Source organism: Petaurus breviceps, unplaced genomic scaffold (genome assembly GCF_028583685.1).
Source record: "Petaurus breviceps papuanus isolate PSGF00001 unplaced genomic scaffold, PetGlider_PUasm1.0 90686, whole genome shotgun sequence".
Taxonomy (NCBI): Eukaryota; Metazoa; Chordata; class Mammalia; order Diprotodontia; family Petauridae; genus Petaurus; species Petaurus breviceps.
The window spans coordinates 3,442,682-3,461,234 of record NW_027187309.1 but is presented as its reverse complement, the minus strand read 5'-3'; positions in this window follow the sequence as shown (position 1 = coordinate 3,461,234).

Sequence of the window (18,553 nt, the reverse complement as noted above, 5' to 3'; positions counted from 1 at the left end):
AGCCAATTAAAAGAGCAAGGAATAGTTTACCTGTCAGAGCTATGGAGAGGGGAAGAATTTATGACCAAACAAAAAATAAAGAACATTATGAAATGTCAAATGGATAATTTTGGTTACGTTAAATTGAAAAGTTTTTGTACAAAGTTAGTGCAGCTAAGATTAGAAGGAAAACAAACTAGGAAACATTTTTTTATAGTCAGGGTTCCTGATAAAGGCCTCATTTCTCAAATATATAGAGAACTGAGACAAATTTATAAAAATGCAAGTCATTCCCCATTGACAAATGGACAAAGGATATTAATAAGCAGTTCTTTGATGAAGAAATTAAAGCTATCTATAATGTGAAAAAAATGCTCTAGATCACTATTAGAGAAATGCAAATTTAAACAACTCTGAGGCTTAAACAACTCATACCTATCAGATTGACTAATATGACAGAAAAGAAAAACAATAAAAATTGGAGATGTGAGAAAATTGGAAACTTTCTAATGACATGAAGACTAGGTTCCCACACTTTGAAAATTTGTTTGGGCCTCAACAACCAGCTTCACCACAAGGTTTTATTTTATATTTACTTTGTTTATTTGAAGGTCTACAAGAACTGAACTGTTTGAACCTTTTTTTAAAATTTAATTTTAGTTTTCAACATCCATTTCCACAAGATTTTAAATTGCAAATTTTCTCCCCATCTTTCCCCTACACCGCCACCCCAAGATAGAAAGCATACTGAATATCTCTTCCCCCAATCTACTTTCTCTTTTATTCTCACCCAACTAACTTTCTAGTTGGGCAAGATGGATTTCTATGCCCCAGTGCCTATATATCTTATTTTCCAGTTGCAAGTAAAAACAAACTGTTTTTTTAACATTTGTTTTTAAAACTTTGATTTCCAGATTCTTTTTCTTCTTCCCTCCTCACCCACCCCCACTGGGAAGATAAGTAATTCAATATAGGTTGTACAAGTGTAGTTATGCAAAATATTTCCATAATAGTTATCTTGTGAAAGAATAGTAATATTTCCCTCCAACCTATCCTGCCCCCCACTTAATCTATTTTCTTACTTTTACTCTGTCCTTTTAAGATGTGTGCTTCTAACTACCCTCTCCCCCAATCTGCCCTCCCTTCTATCATTCCCCCTCTTATTCCCTTCCCCCCTACTTTTTATAGGGTAAGATACCCAAATGAGTATGTATGTTATTCCCTCCTTAAGCCAAATTCAATGAGAATAAGGTTGACCCATTCCCTTTCACCTTCCTGCTCTTCCTCTCTATTATAACAGTTTTCTCTTGCCTCTTTTACATGAGATGATTTACCCTATTCTATCTCTTCCTTTCTCCTTCTCTCATTATATTCTTCTCTCACCTCTTAATTTTATTTTTTAGATAACATCCCTTCCTATTTAACTGATCCTGTGCCCTCTATGTATCCACATACACATATATACACACTCACATATGTATTTATACACACATAGACCATCCTATACATACATGTATCTGCATGTATACATATATTCCCTTCAACTATCCTTTTTCCTGTTTACCTTCTCATGCTTCTCTTGCTTCTTATATTTGAAGGACAAATATTCTGTTCATCTCTGGCTTTTTCATCAAGAATGCTTGAAAATCTTTTATTTTATTGAATGACCCTATTTTCCCCTGAAGCATTATACTCAGTTTTGCTGGGCACATGATTCTTAGTTTTAATCCTAGCTCCTTTGACCTCTGGAAAATCATATTCAAAGCCCTTCATTCCCTTTTGTAGAAGCTGCTAGATCTTCTGTTATCCTGATTGTGTTTCCACAATACTCAAATTGTTTCTCCCTGGCTGCTTGTAATATTTTCTCCTTGATCTGGGAACTCTGGAATTTGGCTATGATAATGCTAGGAGTTGTCTTTTTGGTTTCTTTTTCAAGAGGTGATTGATGAATTTTTTCGATTTCTATTTTGCCCTCTGGTTCTAGAATATCAGGGAAATTTTGCTTGAGAATTTCTTGAAGGATGATTTCTAGGTTCTTTTTTTGATCATGGCTTTCAGATAGTCCAATAATTTTTAAATTATCTCTCCGAGATCTATTTTCCAGGTCAGTGGTTTTTCCAATGAGATATTACACATTGCCTTCTATTTTTTCATTTGTTTGGATCTGTTTTATAGTATCTTGATTTCACATAAAGTCACTAGTTTCCATTTACTCCAATCTAATTTTGAAGGAGTTATTCTCTTCAGTGAGTTTTTGAAATTCCTTTTCCACCTCGACAATTCTACTTTTTAAGGCATTCTTCTGCTCAATGGCTTTTTGGGCCTCTTTTGTCATTTGAGTTAGTCTATTTTTTAAGGCATTATTTTCTTCAGTAATTTTTGGGTCTCCTTTAGCAGACTGTTGACCTGATTTTCATGATTTCCTTAAGTCATTCTCATTTCTCTTCCCAATTTTTCCTCCACTTCTCTTCCCCTGAAGCATTATACTCAGTTTTGCTGGTATATGATTCTTAGTTTTAATCCTGGCTCCTTTTCAAAATCCTTCTTCAGCTCCTCCATGGCCTGTACCAGTTCATATTTTTATTGGAAGCTTTTGATGCAGGAATTTTGCCTTTGTTGATGTCTTCTGGTTCCATGTTTTGATTCTTTTTGTCCCCAAGAAAGGATGCTGTGCTCTGTTTGTGCTTCCTCTGCTTGCTCATGTTGACAGCCAATTTCTTAACTTTTGAGCTCTTTGCCATGGTAGAACTCTGTTTCCCAAATGGAGAGCTTTGTCCCAAGTAGTTGCAGTTTTGACAAATGTTGTCAGAGGTTTGAAGAAGGCACCCTCTTAGAAACACCATAAGCTCTGGCACACTGGCATTTCTTACCCTAGGATCACCACCCAAGACTGCAACCCAGGTCCAAGCAGGTCAAAGCAAGAGCAATTACTCTCTGAATCATCACTTGGTCCCCCTAAGATCTACAGGCCAGGAGCTCCACAGGCAGCCATGTGGCAGCAGTTGCAGCCACCATGCCTTCACCATCTCTTGTCCTGGGGTCAGGGGCCAGACCATGCTGTTCCTTCACTAAGTTCCAACAGAGTTCTCCACTGACCTTTTACTTTCCCTTTGGTGTTCATGGGTTGAGAAGTCTGCAAACTGCCACAGCTGCAGATGATTCACTCTCCTGAAGTCTGCTCTGGCCAGTCTGTACTGATGGATCAGGGCCAAGCCATGTCTCAGACCTCATGGCTCATGTGGGACTGTCCTTGTCTCCCAGTTCAGTGTGATAGACTCTTACTGTCAACCTTCCAGGCTGTCTTCAGTGGGAGATTTGTTTCTTTCTGTGACTTTGTGGGTTCTGTTGCTCTAAAATTTGTTTAAAATCATATTTTACAGGTATTGGAGGTGGTTGTGGTGGGAACTCACAGAATTTCCTGCTTCTACTCCACCATCTTGGCTCTGACCCTTATTTTTCTCTTCTAGATTTATATTTTATGGGAAAAAAAGTGATCAACTGGATAGGTTGTTGGAAAGATTTTTAATAATGATAAACAATATGTATGCATTGCTTTAGCAAAGATTATCTCACAAAATGCCTCTAAAAGTAGGTAGCATAGACATTGCTTAGGAAAATGTTTAGGAAACTCATCCAAAACCAGACACACACAGGGGAAATGGATGTACTTCCATTCAGGGGGAATGGCTGAGATGCGAAGGAAGTCAAGAAAGCCAGGGGATAAAACAAATGAGAAAGAATATTCCTGAAACATGGTACAACCAGGAAAAAGTCATGTAGTAAAAGTGAGGGTGACATGTAAGAGGACAAATAGCAAGAAAGCCATTGTTGGTGTATCTTAGAGTACATTGTAATGTTATGCTAAAGACAGCAAATATAATCCTGATGGCTAATTTTTTTTTTATTCACACATGGCTATGGATAAACTTTGAATTAAAGCATGTCCTTATAGACATATCAAATACACACAAAAAATCCTGAGAAATGATAAAGTTATTAACATTTAAATAGGTATTCTAATATCACTGTTATATAGGGGCATGAAATACACTTCATAAATTTCTGTTCATTTTTAATTAAAAATAAATAATTTTAATAAATTAAGTACTCAAAGACAAATATCTACTATGACAGTAGATGGACAATAACAAAATTACTTAATGAACTTATATTGGTATTATCCACCTTATTACAAAATTACTAAATTCTTGAAGACATGTTGGGGATTACTGACATTTTTTTTCTTCAGTCTTAAATTATGTATATTTTTACCTGTGGGCAACTAGGTGGCTCAGTGGATAGTATAGCAGGCCAAGAGTTAGGAAGACCTTAGTTCAAATTGGCCTCTGACACCAGCTTCGTGAGCAAGTCACTTTACCCCGTTTGCTGTAGTTGCCTCACTGCAAAATGAGCTAGGGAAGGAAATGGCAAACGACTCTAGTATCTTTTCCAAGAAAACCCCAAAGGGGTCATGAAAACTTGGATATGACTGAAATCACCGAAAAACTAATAGACATCAGAAATCAGAAAATGACTTCATGTTGAAAGTGTCTCTTGAACAGAGTTTTGAAGATAACCAAGGATTTGGAAATAAAATTTTATGGCAGTTAGGCTGCACAGTGGATATCGTGTCAGACCTAAATTCAGGAAGAATTTTCTTCTTGAGTTTTTAAATCTGGCCTCAGATACTTCCTGGCTATGTGACCCTGGCCAAATTACTTAACCCTGTTTGCCTCAGTTTCCTCATCTGTAAAATGGGATAGAGAAGGAAATAGCAAATCACTCCAAAATTTTTGCCAAGAAAATTACTGTTCAATAACAATTTTAACTATAACCTAGAATTACTCAAACATCCATTGATTACAGAGGAGCAGAGAAATACTTGAACATAAAAATCTGAACATGTTGTATTTTTTGTCACAATATTCTAATAACCTAATCTGAGATGGAGGGAGTAGAGGGTGGGAATCATTTTTTTCTTTTTTGGCTACAAGCATCCATCATTTTTTATTCCTATGACCTAAGAGAATATTGTTATTTCACCCATTTGTGTTGCATAACCTTCATTGTCAGTGTCACCATCTGCAGAGGATTCCATCTGAAAATCTCCGTTGGACTGCAGGCAATAAAACACAGATGAGTGAGTTTTGTAATCTGGCCAGAACCCTGGCTGAGTTCAGTCAGGCTGCCAGTCAGCTGTCCCTTTCTCTGAGTCTTACCAAGCTGCCTACAATCCAAAATGGGTAGTAATGAGAGAAATCAGTAACTGGCACTAAGTCCCATCATGCCAATGACACCTGCTGCCCTCAACACACCGACCTACCATTTCTTTTTTGGACATTTTCCCTGGACTCATCTTGCCAATAAAGTTATTGAAACAGAATCAACTGGCTCTTTGCTACATGCCATTTATATTTATAAGGGCAGCTGCTAACTACCTCTCTTCAGAGCAGTCAGGAAACACTTACATTTGAGCAATGAAGCTGGTAAATTGAACATTATTCTTGATGAGAATGGTCAACTGAAATTGAGATGGCCACCCAAAAAATGATACTAAATCTTCCCTTCATATTCTAATATACCCCAATCTTTAGTTGTTTATGGATCATTCATTTCTTATACCTTGAGTACATTTCCTTCATTTCTACCTGTTAGAATATTCCCTATTATTGAAGACCCCAACAAAATACTATTTATCCATGAAGACTTCCCCAATTTCCCACAAGATAAATGATCGTTTTTGCTTGCAAACTCTCACAGGCAACCAGAATTGGAAAGAACTTCAGAAACCATTTTGTTTAAAAAGTATACCAGAAAAGGCATCTTAGCTACAAAATATTTGAGAAGTCAGCATCATCTAGGTCAACTTTGAAACCCTGAGAAAAAAGGAATACACTACTTCCCAAGCAAACTTTTTCCACTGTTGGGTAGAGAATATAACCCCTGTCCCCAAACCCATTGGTATGTGATTCTCTCCTTATTCATGGAGATGGAAGTTTGGCCCCATATGAGAGAAGGAGTTGGTAAGAGGACAGAATTTCAGCTCTCAGCTAGTCCCTATTGAGTACTCCTTCAGGGGTCTCTCCAAGAGAAAGTATTTCTTGAACATCTAGGAGGCTTCCTGCTTTTAGAGAAAAGATGAAAGCCAAATGCATTTCAGGTTACTAAAAAAGTCTCTGGGAAGATGTGAAAGGAGTGGGTCATCGTCATGTTACTCTTCTACACTCATTACTCTAGAGCTTTCAGGGACTTCCTCCTATGGTGAGGTTTTGGTTGAGCTGAGTTAGCTCACTTCCAGTGGAAGTGCTTCCTTCACTAAGTATTGTCTTGTATATATTCCCCTATTTATTCCTTCTCTGATTTGTTTTGCTATGATTTAGATAAATGCATTTCTTTGAGATTCTCTATATGTGATCATTATGTAACTGCTGTTTGGTGGGAAAGGGGTCAAGCCTTAGATATAGAGCTTGGGGTCCACATCTCTTCCCCCCCACCTAATGGCAAAAGGATCAAAAGTTAATTGGAGCTCAATCACATCCTTGAGAATAACAATGTTAAAGAGAGTGTAAAGATAGGATTCTCTAAGAAGAGTAGAGTGGCTTCTGGCTCTAAATTCTTGCCTCCCCTTTTGGCAAGAATGAAAGTCTCCCTTAAAGAAGGGTAGGGAGAGAAGAGGTTAGAGACATCTATTCTGCCTCCCTTCAAGCCAGACATAATGACAAGCCCTCACCAACACATATGCAGCCCACTCCTCCCATGCTCATATTGGTACATATTATTTTTAAGCTTGATAACAAGCCTCTTTGCAGCATCAATCCATTCATTGTTCCTAGCTTTGTCTTATGAGACTAAGCAGAAAAAAAATTAATCCTTCTTCTGTGTAAGAGCCCCTTAAATACTTAAGAGATAGTTAGAATGTCCTCCCTCATCCCCCCAAATCTTCGCTTATCCAAGATGGATATATATCTCTTTCAACCTAATCTCACATGATATGAACTCCAAGACCTTCACTATCCTGGTTGCATTTATCTAGATACTTTCTAGTTCATCATAAATGCAATTTTGAAAAGGTGACATAGAACAAAACACAGAAATGGAGATGCAAGGTCAGCAGAAGATTATCATAAACGAATTCCTCAATAGTCTGACTTTTTTAATGCTGTCCAACATTTTAATAGCTTTTTGTTGTTCTTGTTTTTGAGACATAATACTGTTGGTTCATAGGGAACTTATATACTGCTAAAACCTTTATTTTGGAGGAGGGTGAATTGCGATTTAATTGTTCCTTGATCATCTTTCAATTATGAATTTTTCTGAAACCAAATAAAATAACTGATATTTATTAGTACTAAACTTCATCCTGTTTTATTAAGCCAAGTATCCTACCATTTCATTTAAAAAAAAATCCTGATTCTCTGTCTAGTGTGTTAACTGTCCTTGGCTTCATTGTATTGTCCAGGACCCAGGATTTGATAAGAATGCCATATACTCAGTCAAATCATTCCTATCATAACCTCCTTTTTACTACAAAATTTATTTTTGTACATTCCCTGTATATACTAATAGAAGATGAGGAGTATGTCCTTTGGCTTCTTTGTATCCCTAGCTCAGAGTCCTGGGACTTGCACTTACTAGGCACTAAATAAATGTTAGCTGAATTAAATGACTGATTTTCAAGTTTTCAATGTCATTTAGTTAATTAGTAAGCTCAAGCTGCTCTTATGGAGGGTTCTATTCCATTCAATTTTAATGCACAATAAATTATTCTTGAATGTAAAGGTATTGGATAGGAGAAAGATGATGAGTCAACATCAATTTAAGCACCTTTTGTGATAGAGAAAACATGAAAATCAACTAGGTGCCCAGGAACAGGAAAATGGCTGAATAAAATACAATGTATGATTCCAGTGAGTTTCTATTGTACCATGAATACATGATTAAAATGGGGGTTTAAGAGAATCATGGAAAGGCTTATATGAAGTGATAAAAATGAAGCAGAATAAGGAGAATTTTATATACATATATACACATATAGATATGATACACACACAAATATAGGTATGAATGTATGTGTGCATGTGTGTATCCTATGCCTATTTATATAGCCATTACTTTGTGCCAGAAATTGTGCCTAGTGCTTTGTAATTATATCTAAATTTATATTATTTTGCTTTTATGCATATATAATACTATAAATTAAAATTGCTATTTTATGTGTATATGTGTGTGTACTTATAAGATATGTAAAACTATATTGAAAATCAGCTGAATTCTAATTATAATAACTTGTCTCAGTCCAGAAGAACTGGGAATGAGATGCTATTTTTTATACCTCTTACAGAGATTTGTAAAGGATTATGAGTATGGAAACATGATTAACTTAAAACTGTCAAATAAGATTGCTCTGTTGATTACTCTGTAAACAGCTTGTTTTTTTTTTCTTCCTTTGCTACAAGGGAGGGTTCAATGTGGTAGATAGTGTATTAAAAAATAATTATGATGTAAGTAAAAGGCTAGATATTTTTAAAGAACATTGATTTCAAATCAAGCAATCCAGGTTTGAATACTACTCTGTGTGATTTAGGGCAAATCATTTAACCTCTCTTGGTCTCAATATCCTCATCTATAAAATGAAGGTTAGTTAAGTGAAGAAGCAGCATGGCAAAATGAAAAGCAAGCTGGAGTTAGTGCAATAAGATACATGCATTCAAAATTTACCTCTTATAATTACCAGTGTGATACCAAGATTGAGTCACTTATTCCCATTTTAAAGATGGCGAGAAAGGAACTTGGAAATGTTAATACCTGTAGTAGCTACCTCATATGCTTACTGTGAGGCTAAATCAACTGTATTAAAATATATATAATTTTTAGGCACGATATAAATGTCAGTTATCTTTGAAATACTTTCTAGCCTGAAATATAATGAACTTTTATTTCTAAATTAAATAGCTATTTCCTCAGCACTGCATTACCCATAGATGAGAATACAAAGAAATGCATGTATTATTTAATTAGTAAGTATTGCCTGACTTTAAAATAACTAATGTACAAATGATCTATACAAACAACTGTAAGGGCCCTGACCAGCTATGATATAGCGTGATATAGCAGGCAACACACTGATTTATTCATGAGGAAATTCACCTCTTTACCACCCTATGTCCTTCTGATTGAAGGGTGGATTCATGAACTATAAAACCTCCATTGAAGGAGGAAACACAGTTCAAAACATCTCATTTCTCAACTGGCTTCACAACTTTGGTACTTTTCTGATTTTTCCTCCAGCTCACTTGCCTCCCTTCCAGATTTTCATCTCCTTTCCTGTGTCATCTATACCCCTCCCTATTAGATTGTAAATTCCTTGAGTATTTTTTGTTTTGTTGTTCCAAGAGCTTATCACAGTGCCTGGTAAACAGTAAGGACTTAAATGTTTATTGACTGATTCTATAATCACAGAGCAAAGGTGAAAATCTTATCTCTGATTTCTACTACTAGTGTGGCCTTAGGTGAGGTTACTTGACTTTCATGGGTCTCAGTTTCTTAATCTGTAAAATAAGAACATTGACATAGATGGTCCGTGAGACCCATACCACACATAGAATTATGACTCTATGAACTGTTATTTCTAACCCCATCATGGCAAGCACTTTTATAGATTCTGTGGTTCCTAAAGTAGGATTTAGAAAAAGCATCAGTGAAAGATAACTAGGAAGGTTATTTAGATTAAAGTAATACATGGGTATTCTAGGAAAGGAGGAATATAGAGGAAGATTCAAGTTACATTGTAAAGAGTTCTTGAGGAGGAGTCAAAAGGTCACATCCCAAAGGTGTGTCAAGTCATTTCCCAATTTTGGGGGGAACCTGATTATTCTCATGCATAAAATGAATTTCAGACTAGGATATTTCTAAAAGTTGTCCCAACTCAGAATTCTCTGACCCAGATTTGCTGTTCTATGTGGTGCAGTGAAGTTTTCCAGTTATATAATGTCATCATAGAGGAGAACAATGCAGATGTTTCCATCTGTGCAGTAACTCCTCAAATAGAGCCCAAGTCCTTTTGAGTCTGTGTAATTCAGGGCTAACTATCATTCCTGTTGATCATAGAACAATTGGAAAAGTTAAAGGCTGGTTAAAAATGGAGGAACTCTTGAATCGTTTATCTTTTGAGTTTAGTTTTTGAAAAAAAAAAAGAATAAATGTTTCAAGGTCTTTGGGGTAAAATGAAATAAGTATTTTTGAAGTGTTTTTTCCCCTCTCCTTATTTCTGTTTAATGTTTTATACCACACAAAGGGAACAAAAATTACAGTGAAAGATTTAGTTATTTCAAAGGGACCTCGTGACTTCCTCAAGTAATTTTAATAATCCTGAAGGGAAAGTTTGCCATTCTGGGTTCCATTACTATGTCCATCTTGCTAGTCTGATGGACAGAGTAGGATGGAATGCCAATGATATTTTCTTCCTTTGTAGTTTTCTATATATCACTGGTAAGCATTTCTCTCTGTATCAATTTCTAAATAAAACCAGTTCTACATATTTAAAAAGATGAAATCTATTATTTGAAAAGTCATTGTCAAAAGCAGAAAATTAAATATTCAAGGATTAGTTAAAAACACAGAATTGAGGGGCAGCTAAGTGGTGCAGTGAATAGAGCAGCCATCCTGGAGTCAAGAAGATCTGAGTTCAAATCCAGCCTCAGACACATGACACTAGCTGTGTGACCCTAGAAACATCACTTAACCCTAATTCCTTAAAAAGGCAGTAGGGAAGGATTAGGGGAAGTTAAAAACACATAAAAGTGAAGTATAATTATTCTATGAACTAATGTCATTTTCAGTTACACTGAGAGTTGTACTAGACAGCTATTATGGCCCACATTTCAAAGATGAATCAATTGATTCTCAAAGAGATGAACTTTCTTGAGGTTAGAGGACTGACATTTCAAAAGCACTAAAGAGGCTAGCTACTGAAACTCTTTTGGTTTTCTATAAGTAAAGTGTTTTCTAGCCATGCAATATATGCGAAAAGAGGATGGTATATGTAAATATAGAGAAAGGCTGCTCAAGTGGAAATCTGGATAAATATCTACAGAATTTTACCTACCATTTTTTCAAGGGAAACTGTAAAATCTGAATTGAGGAAAGTAAGACGAGGACTATAGCTATATCATTCTCTTTTGAGAGAGAGGAGTAACTGAATAAAATTATATTTATCTTAACCTAAATAGTGCCGATTCAGGGGTTCAAATTTAAGATTCAAACATCACTTACCTGGCTTTTAAACAGAGAGAGAACCCTGGGCTTCTACTTATTATCTTGCCCCCTTCCTATATATATATATATATATATATATATATATATATATATATATATATATATATATACACACACACACACACTCACATATACACATATACACATATATACATACGTATACACACACATACATATATACACATAAATACATACATATATACACATAAATACATACATATATATAATTTACACCAAAGTTTTCCAGAAATAGTGAATAGCTAATAAAATCATTTTTCCAAGCAGATAAGGAACACATTTTCTTTAAAATATTCTACAGGTGAAAATATACAGGAAAACACAAAAGACAGAGAGGTTGGAGGTGAGTTAAGAACTCAAATAAACAAAACAACATTCCCAATCTCACCAAAGGGAAATTCTCTGAAGTTTCTAGGGATGCAAGCTGAAAATCGGGGTCATGTTGAGGTTCTGGCTTTTTATATATGTTTTCTATTCCCAAAAGCACTTTTTCTTCTCTCTTCCCTGGAGGTAGTCTCAAATAGTATCTGAAAACACCAGTGTCCTGTCCTGAAGAAGGAATGATAAATAAATCTCCTTTCCAAAGCTCTTATACCAACACTGTCCCTCACACAGTCATAGAGCAATGAAGCTTCATTATCCCCTCTTATGGAAGATACTTCCACAAAATGCTCCAGACTTGGCCAGAAACCTGGTTAACAAAGTGGAGGAACTATTTTTCCTCAATTGTATTTTTTTCCAATTACATGGAAAGATAGTTTAAAACATTCATTTTTTGTAAAATTTTTGAGTTCCAGATTTTTCTCCTTCTGTCACTTCCCTTCCTCTTCCCCAAGACAGCAAGCAATCTGATATAGGTTATACATGCAAAATCATGGAAAACATTTTTCTTTTTTCTTTTTTGGAGTGGGGAAGTGTAATAGTAATGGAATTTAAAGATCCCTCTGTATTGGTTTCGTTTTTGGTTTGATTGTGTTAAAACCCAGAGCCTGTTAATCTCACTTGTGGGACTTGTTGACATGAAAAGAAAGTGTTAAACTGGGAGGAGCTGGTGATGTAAATTTAGAGAGACACAAGAAAAGATAGAGGCAGAAGAACTTTTTGGAAGCAGCATCTTGGAAGTGGAGAGCGACTGAGAGGATTGCTGAGGGCCACTTTAAATTGCCCAGGACTTTTGAGAGCTGCCACTCAGAGCTGCCAAGGACTGAGGAGACATGGCTGTTATGCTGGTACTTTGTCTGTCTGTTTTGATGTTGTTTTGCCAGATTTGGCCATTGGTGAAGGACAGTCCTGTTGTTGCAGAGGCCTGGGAACCTTGCTGTTGATTCAGAGCTACTGAGACTGTTCTGCAGACAGAGAGTGAATACTGTCCACTGGTGAAGTACAGTGCTCTTGTTACAGAGGTCTTGGAACCTTGCTGTTGGGTCAGAAGCCCTGAAGAAGGATTTTCTTGTATGTTTACAGAAATCCTGGAAGAGGGTTTTGCTAATGTTTTCAGGGGTCCTAGGATTGTTCTGCAGACAGAGAATGAATTAATGAAGAGACTGGCAAGGTATCTTGTGGCCTTGCTAAGCTTTGTCTCCCCAGGAACAAAGGTTGCTGAGAACTTGCCTTGTGTCAAGATAAGAAAAGACCTCCATTTGGGTATTAAATGATGTGCTTAAGCTTGTTGTAACTCTGGGGTAGATTCAATTGTGATCCAAGGGTGGGGAACTTTTGACCTTTTTGTAATCTGTGATTGAACAAATGAATGTACTTTACTTATGATTGGAAACTAATCTCCATTTGAGAACAGGGGCTTTGTGATGGACTAGGTGAATGTACAGCCTAGGGGTGGAGTAGTATTTAGAAGAGGGACTTTTTAATTGATTAAATGAATGTAATGTCCAGGGGTGGAGTAGTACTTGATTAAATCACACTTGAGGGTAGTACTTGGAGATTATTGAATCACACTTAGTAAATTCTGTATTTTGAATGATGTTAAATTTTGACTCTATCTGTTCTTAATTTGTCACTGAATAAAATAGAGAGCACCTATGCTGGTATTTTGAACCTTGGGAAGTTGCCTTGGCATGGCATTACAGGAAGGCAAGGCTATTGGAGTTAAGTAACTTGCCCAAGATCACACACCTAGTAATGATCAAGTGTCTGAGGCTGGATTTGAACTCAGGTCCTCCTGACTCCAGGGCCAGTCTGCACTACCTAGCTGCCCCCAACATATTCCACAATACTCACGTTGTGAAAGAACAATCAGAACAAAAAGGGAAAAAATAGAAGAAAGAAAAAAAATGAAAATAGTGTGCTTTGATCTACATTCATAATCTCTAATTTTTTTTTCTCAATGTGGTTAACATTTTCCATCATGAGTCTTTTGGAATTGTCTAGGATTATTGCTGTGTCTTCTGATTCTGCTAACTTCACTCAGCATCAAATCATGTCTTTCCAAGTTTTTCTAAAATTTGCCCTCTCATCATTGCTGAATACACAATAGTATTACATTACATTCATATATCACAACTCATTCAGTCATTATTCAATTGATGGGCATTTCCTTAATTTTCAGTTCTTTTCACCAGAAAAGAGATGCTATAAATATTTTTATACATATAGGTCCTTTTCCTTTTTTACATCTCTTTTGGGATAGAGACTAGTAATGGTCTCTCCATCAAAGGGTATACAGTTTCATAACCCTTTGGACATACTCCCAAATAGTTCTCCAGAATGGTTAGATGAGTTCACAACTCGACCAAAAATGCATTAGTGTTCCAATCTCCCCACATATTTTCCAATGCTGATCATTGTCTTTTTTTGTCATATTAGACAGGCTGATAGGTGGGAGGCAGTACCTCAGAGTGTTTTAATTTGTATTTCTCTAATTAATAGTTATTTAGAGCATTTTTTCATATGGTTAGAGATAGCTTTAATTTCTTCATCTGAAAATTGCCTGTTTATATCCTTTAACCATTTATCAATTGGGGAATGAACTGTTTCTTAAACATTTGACTCAGTTCTTTGTATCTTTGAGAAATTAGGCCTTTATCAGAGATATTTGCTGTAAAAGATTTTTTTCTATGCTCTCAGATTCATTTTAATCTTGGTTGTATTACTTTTGTTTGTGCATAAACTTTTTGTTTTAATGTATTCAAAGTCATTCATTTTGCATGTCATAATGTTCTCTATCTCTGTTCATAAATTCTACCATTTTCCATAGATCTTACAGGTAAACTATTTCTTGCTCTCCTAATTTGCTTATACTCTCACCTTTTAAGTGTAAATCATATATGTATTTTGAATTTACCTTGGTATACGGTGAGGGATATTGGTCTATACCTAGTTCCTGCCATACTATTTTCTAACTTTCTTAGAAGTTTTTTGTCAAATAGTGAGTTCTCATCACAAAAGCTGGAGTCTTTGGGTTTATCAGATGGTAGATTATTATACTCATTGACTACTGTGTCTTATGTATGTAACCTATTCCACTGATCTACTATTCTATTTCTTACTCAGTACCAAATACTTTTGATGACTGCTGTTTATAATATATTAGATTGGGTACAGCTAGGCCACTTTGCTTTGCATATTGTTTTATATTAATCCTCTTGGTATTCTGGAACTTTTGTTATTCTAGATGAATTTTGTTATTATTTTCTCTAGCTCTACAAAATAATTTTTGGTAGTTTGATTGGTATAGTGCTGAATAAATAAATTAATATATAGAGAGCTATCATTTTTATTTTATTAGCTCAGCCTAACCATGAGGAACTGATATTTTTCCAATTATTTAGAACTAACTTTATTCATGTGAAAAGTGTTCTGTAATTGTGTTCATATAGTTCCTGGGTTTGTCTTTACAGGTAGATTCCCAAATATTTTATGTTGTCTGCAGTTATTTTAAATGGAATTTCTCTTTCTATCTCTTACTACTGGGCTTTGGTGGCAATATATAGAAATATTGATGTTTTATGTGGTATTATTTTATATCCTGCAACTTTGCTAAAGTTGTTAATTGCCTCAAGTTAGCTTTTAGTTCATTCTCTAGGCTTCTCTGTCATCATATCATCTGCAAAGAGAGATAACTTTGTTTCTTCATTGCTTGTTCTAATTCCTTCACTTTCCTACTCTTCTCTTATTGCTAAAGCCTACATTTCCAGTACAATATTGAATAATAGTGATAAAGGACATCCTTATTTCACCCCTGATCTTACTGGGAATGCTTCTAACTTATCCCCATTACACATAATGCTTCGTGATGCTTTTAGATAGCTACCGCTTTAGATAGATACTGCTTATCATTTTAAGGACAACTCCATTGATTCCTATGTTCTTTAGTGTTTTTAAAAGTAATGGGTGCTGTATTTTTTCAAAAGTTTTGTCTGCATCCATTAAGATAATCATATGATTTCTGTTAGCTTTGTTATTCATATGATCGATTATGCTGACAATTTTTTCTAATTTTGAATTAGCTCTGAATTCCTGACATAAAAACACAGTGGAAGAAATTAAACCCAGGGAAATTAAGAAACAGTAATATGTATTTGCATATGAATGTATATATGTATGAATGTACACATATGTGTATATAAATATATGCTAGTATGCGTGTGTATAAATATATCTGTGAACAGACAATGGCAAAAGGATTACTGAACTGATTATTATTTTTAAGAACTAGGAAGTTACTAATAAAATCCAAATTAAGCCAAAAGGAGATAATCTATACCATTCAAGGGGAAATAGACAAATTAGAGAACAAAAACACCATAGAAGTAGTCAGCAAAAGGTAAAGATAAATAAGTTACACAGTCAATCAATATGTTTCAGCCCTAAGATCATAGTTCCAAAGATTAGGAGATTAATTTCCAAAGTAATTCAGGACACTGATTCTGGTCATCTATGGAAGATTTGCTTTTCCAGCTGAGTGGGAAAAAAAAAGGGAGATCACAAGATGTTATTGATACATGGCTGAAAAGAAAGTGAAACATCATCTGGTGATCTAGGGTCAGAAATCCAATTGGGAAAATCTGAGTGACATAGTAGGATATATGTGCTAATTGTTTAAAGAGTTTCTGGACTATATATATCAGAAAGAACTTTTGACCTGTCATACGGAAGAGAGTGCAACTCCAATTTGCTGGCCATTTTGTTCAGATGCCAAATGTATGCTTGCCCCCCCAAAAAGAACTACTTTGTGGAGAACTCACACAGGGCAAGTACTCACACAGTGGTCAGAAAAAGTAATACAAGGACACTGTCAAGGTCTCTTTTAAGAACTTTAGAAGTGATTGTGTGACATAGAAAACAGCTGGCACAGGACCTCCTAAGCTTAGTGTACCCTCATCAGAGAAGGTGCTGTGCTCTATGAGCAAAGCAGAATTGAAGTAGCTCAGAACAAAATGATATACCCAAATTTAGATAATCTAACCCCAAATGTTCACATGGACTACTTCTGCCTGCCCTGTGGTAGAGCACTCTAAGCTCACATTGGTCTGATTAGTCACAGTCAGACATTGTAACTTGACTCCAAAATAGCGATGTCCTTTTGGTCCTCTTCAAGAACAAAGGACAATAACCAACACATACTGTGGAAATTAAAATGAAAGCATGCTACCAACATCTCATACAAGCTCTTCACGGCAGCCTCTGCCAGACTTTTATCTGCCTTTAAGGAGACAGTGTTACTTTTCTTTGGTTTTCTTTGCTTCCAGTCAAGTTATTTTCCCCAGATTTTACAAATAAAATTTATATTAGCTTAGTAGGCCTCCTTTGAGTTCTCTTAGTCTTTTCAGACCTTGGATGCCTTTTCTGTTTCTGGTAGAAGTCAAATTCTGTAGGAAGGAAAAATATCTTTAACTCCCTCAGAGAAACTATCACCAATTTCCATACAATGACAGCTAAATCAGGATCCTATTTCCTGATGATGGTCTGCAATTCTTTTGATTTTTTATTATTGGACTCGGTCAGATAAGGTTGCAGACGCTAAAACAACAATGCGTATTTCTTTTTTCTTCATGTAATTTCTCCTGCCACTCAATTAAATATTCTTCTGTGGTCAGCTTTGCCATGGGATCCTCAGCACCTGCTTCCCCAAATTCTATTTCTTCTTGTTATTCCTCTTCACTTTTGTTAATGTTGACAACTGGCTTTTCCCTGGTCCTTGGAATAATACTGCACTTATCTTTGATAGGAAGCATGTCTTTTTCTGGCTCAGTTGGCAGTCATATTGGTACTTTCTTGTTTTTGTCAACTATATTCTCCTGCTTCTATTTCTGGGTGGGAATAGGCTCACTAGGGAAAAAAAAGGTCCCTATTAAAAATGCTGGCCTTTGACTTAATCTTTCAGTATCTGCAAGTAATCTTCATACTCCATATCCAAAAGAAGAGCTTCTTCTTCTTTCTCTATTCTTTAAGCTCTATGTATATACTTTCCATCCTCCAATAAAACAGTTTTCTGAGAAAGATCTTTTATAGATTGTCTGTTTGCTTTGTTCTTTTCAGCATTTCTTGGTAGTACTTTGATGTTTACGTGGTTTGTTTTTCAAATCGTTTTTTAAGTTTGACTTTACTTGTTTTCAGGTTCTTCAGTGGGGACCATGGAGGAGAAGGATCCCAGCCCTCTGAAAAACACACATGAGGTGTACTCCCATTTAATTCTAAAGTGATTAGTGGTATAATTAGTGGCCTTTCCATGTATTCTTATTTATTGGTCTTTCATTTCTAAAAGTGAAACTGCTCTGTATCTTAATTGTAACATCATTCACCAAAAAAAAACAAAAAACAAAACTAAAAACAAAAAAGCAACAACAAACAAAAACCCCAAATAAAAACATACATGTCAGAGTACAAAGATAACTATCCCTAGGCAAGATGATATTGGTTCAAACTCATTTTTTGCCACTAAGAAATACATTGACTTTCTTGCTGTTTCTAACATAGAATACTCCATCATTTGAATCTGGGCCTTCTTCCTAGCTGTCCATCATGTCTCACTAATTGCTCCTGGTTTCTGATTTTCTTCAAAAATTAGCTAAAATTCTACCTTTGAGAGGCTCTTCTAAGTTCTCTCCTATCCTTTCCTCTTAGAGTCTAATCTAAGAGTCTTTCCTCTAGATTACCTCCAAAAAATCATCTCCAAAAATTTATTTTGCACACACAATCATGTGTATATGTATGTGTATATAAGTATGTATGTAACATTATATGAATTGTGATAATGTATGTTATATGGTCATTGGACATATGGACATATCCTCATGGATATGTCCACGTGTGGCTCACAAGAAAG